The sequence below is a fragment of the Neophocaena asiaeorientalis genome, unplaced genomic scaffold, assembly GCF_003031525.2.
Source record: "Neophocaena asiaeorientalis asiaeorientalis breed wild unplaced genomic scaffold, Neophocaena_asiaeorientalis_V1.1 scaffold657, whole genome shotgun sequence".
Lineage (NCBI taxonomy): Eukaryota > Metazoa > Chordata > Mammalia > Artiodactyla > Phocoenidae > Neophocaena > Neophocaena asiaeorientalis.
This window is the reverse complement of record NW_020172727.1, coordinates 522,101-525,727: the sequence shown is the minus strand read 5'-3', so window position 1 is coordinate 525,727 and position 3,627 is coordinate 522,101. Positions and strand designations below refer to the sequence as shown.

General features: G+C 49.3%; 1 protein-coding gene across 2 annotated transcripts in view; it reads left to right on the top strand.

The window, feature by feature from the left end:
• REPS2 (RALBP1 associated Eps domain containing 2) overlaps positions 1-3,627 on the top strand; it is a 221,126-nt gene that overhangs the window by 189,151 nt on the left and 28,348 nt on the right. The window lies entirely within an intron of this gene.

Here is a 3,627-nt window from a genome sequence, read left to right as displayed (position 1 = left end):
AAAAATCTACAGACAGGGCTTCCCTGGTGGCGCAGTGGTTGAGGGTCTGCCTGCCAGTGCAGGGGACATGGGTTCGTGCCCTGGTCTGGTGGGATCCCACATGCCGTGGAGTGGTTGGGCCCGTGAGCCATGGCCGCTGAGCCTGCAAGTCCGGAGCTTGTGCTCCACAGCAGGAGAGGCCGAAGCGGGGGGAGCCCCGTGTACTGCAAAAAAAAAAAAAAAAAACCCACAGCAGTTCTCAGCATCCTGAGTGGCAGCACCTTCCAAGTCCATGTGACCTGTCCAGGTTTTTCATTGCAAACTTAGAATGAAAATATGTTTCTCATTTCTGGATAGGAGAGTATTAAAATGACAGTTATATTTTTAAAAGGGACCTTAGCTCAAGTTTCAATGAACTCTTGGCTAAAAGTGCCTTTTCCTGGCTTGTCACGTCCCAGCTAGGTATGTGTTGTTACACATGGAGCCATGAGGGAAGGACTGATATTCCAGTATAATTGTAATCCACATATTTATTTCTTTCATAAAGTTCAGGCATTGGATTTCGCTTCAGACAACAAGAACTTTTGGACAAGGACGTATTGTCCATATTGATAGCAGAGTTGTTCCCCCATTTCTCTAATACACAGAGAAGAAAGGGAGCCACCGAGGTCCCCCTGTTTTCATGGGTTTTCATTCTCCCAGAATTGTTAACTTAGAAAAGTCTGAAGAAATAGCAACGGAATCTCCCACTTTGACCTGCTTGCCAGCTGCTAAGTCTTATGTGAGCTTCACACTGTTTTCATGAAGGGAAGTGGAATAGTTTATTGGGAAAAGGGGCTTTTGCGTGTCTAAGTCTCATCTTCAGGTTTTTTTAATTTCTTTTTTTTTAACCACAAAGCTAGTTTTCTTTTTCCATCTCTTTTCCTGGGATAAGTTCTGGCTGGGGTGAGGCTCTGCCTTTCCAGGTCCTTCCTGATTCTTGTGTTCTAGGCCCCTCCTGAGATTTGCTCTTTTGAATGTTAATAGGTGGACGCATTTAGAATGGATCCTGGACCAGTAGAAAGTGGTGGGGAGGTCTTGAGTTTCCTCTTAAGGAGACTGATGGTTAGATCAGCCTGACTTAACACTGCAGAGTTGTTTGTTATTAGTCATAGAGCTAGAAAACCCAGGCCCTTGAATACAATTTCAGGAAGGTAAATTTTATTTTTTTTAATAAATTTACTTATTTATTGGCGGATTCTTAACCACTGCGCTACCAGGGAAGCCCAGGAAGGTAAATTTTAAAATGGAAAACAGTTTTCAGGCCTCACAACTGCTCCTCATCCTTCCCAAGCCCCACCCCATTGTTGTTGGTGATTTAGAGATGTTTACAAGAAAAGGAAGTCAGTGATACAGACACCCTACTGCTTTTGCTGTGCTCAGAATCCTCATTTTTGTTGAAAAGAGGATGAAGTTTATCATTTCCCTCAATATTTCCACAAGAAGGAGACTTCACTCAACTCCCCAGGAAAGGGAGCGTTAGGACGGACACCTCTCTCCACCTGCCTGATGATATGGAGGGGAACTGACCACCTGAAAGGTGGGGTGACTGGTCCGTCACTTCTCTCCTCTCTGCCTGGCCGCTGGGCCATGTGGGCGCAAACCTGTGGTCCCTGTGGAGAGCGGGTGGGCCGTAGCAGGGCAGGCCGTGGATTGGCAGTGGAAGGCGAGTGTGGGCCTCAGGTCCAGGTCCTGTTCTTCAGCACAGGTCACGGGCAGCCCTGCACTAGGTGCCTGTCAGGTCCTTGCTCAGCCATTCAGAAAGCTGACATTGGACTAGTGCATCTTGGAGTGTGATGCCATCTGTCCGAACCCCCGAGAAGGTGGGGGAGCCTGACCGTGAATGGCTCTTGACCGATTTCACTTGGATGCTTCCGGGTACTTCAAACTCAGTGTGTCCCAAAGCAGGCTCCCCTTCCCACCTGCTTCTCCCTCGGTTCCTGTTGCGGAGATTGGCCTCCGTGCTCTCGTGGTACCCCAGCCTGCCCTCCCGGGTGTCAGAGCCTGGCAGGCCCCTCAATCCTCCTTTCTCGCCACCCCTGTGCAGTGCCCCTCTGCACCCAGCTCGCGGCCGGGATGTCACCTTTGCCGGCTGCTGTTGTAGCCCCCGGACACCCTCGCTGTAGTCCTTATTCCCCTGAAGCCTGCTTGCCTGCTCATTCTCTGCCTTTCCCGCTAGACTGCGAGGTCCAGAGCTTGTTCATCCTTGAACACCGGTGCTACTACAGGGGCTGCCTGTCGTGGCTGTTGGACAGGTACTTCTTGAGTGAATAACACTCAGGCCCAAGAGTGCTGGAGGCGGTAGAGCATAGTGGTCACAGCCCAGCTTTGGAACCTGAGGCCTGGGTTTGGACTCTGCTATTTGTGTGATATTGGGTGAGTCCCTTACCTTCTGGGTCGTTAGTTTCTTCCCGACTTCCTAAGACTGTGATGATGAAATGCAGTAATCCATGCAAAACATCTAGAGCAACATGTTGACACATAGCAAGTGTTCGGTGGTTCATAGTACACATCTATTAATAACAACAGCAACAACAACAATAATACAGTTACCCTTAATGGAAAGGAGAAGGCTATAAGAAAAACTTGGAACTAGAAATCACGCATGTTGAGTGCCTGCAGCGTGGGTTTCAAAGAGGCGGGGAGTTGCTTGGGCACCAAGGAGTCCAGCGCGGGCAGTGGAAGTGTAGGAGCAGACGGGCTTACTGTGGGGAAGAGTGGACAGGGAGGGAAACATGGAGCAGGAGAGCCGAAAACAGGATCTTGAGAAACCGCTCACGTGAGGGACAAGAGGGGCCAGAACAGGAAGAGAGAATGATTCCAAGTAGGAGACTGCGACTCATCAGATGCCAGGGACAGGACCTTTACAAACACAGCTGAGGGTGCTGAGCTGGGCTGCTGGTCTCTGAAGACTAGAGGCAGCTGGAACGTGCTGGGTGGGGCGGTGGTTGGCGAGGAGTAGGGTCAGAATAAGGAAGAAGCCGGGCCCCGCAAGGGTTTGAAGAGGGCTGCTTAGCGACGAGGTAGGTGCCCTCAGACCCATAGGTTGTATGCTGCAGTGTGTTTTTCTGTGATGCAGATTAGCTTGTGGGTCAGTAGAGGACTGATAATGTGGAGGTCACGTTGGTTCACATGTTATTAACATTTTGCATCACTGGCTAATAGTGGCTGAAAGCCAAGGACTCCAGCAGCGCTGAACGTAGCAAGCCCGGGAGATAGGAAGCTGAGCAGGGGCACCCGCGCTCCCTGGGCTCTTCGCCGGGCTGTGTGGCCCCGCTCTCTTGCAGGCCTTTGGGGCCATTCCTCCCCCGTCTTTGTGCTTTCATTCACGGACTCCATACCACTCAGCAGCCAGAATCCCTCTGTTTACCCTTTCCATCATGCTTACCCCTCACCTTTTTTTAAGGTGAAGAGTCATATCTACTAGAGTGTTTTATCAGAAATTTAATATTTAAAAAACTTCCAGTGCTTTTCATTATAATTATTGTTTTTGTTAGTGATCGGGTTGAAATTTTAACTTCTTTCCCCACCCTATTTTTCTGATACGCTTTGTTATTTTTAGTTTGTGCTTTCGAAGCATTAGTTTTTAGCAATACATACATACAGTTA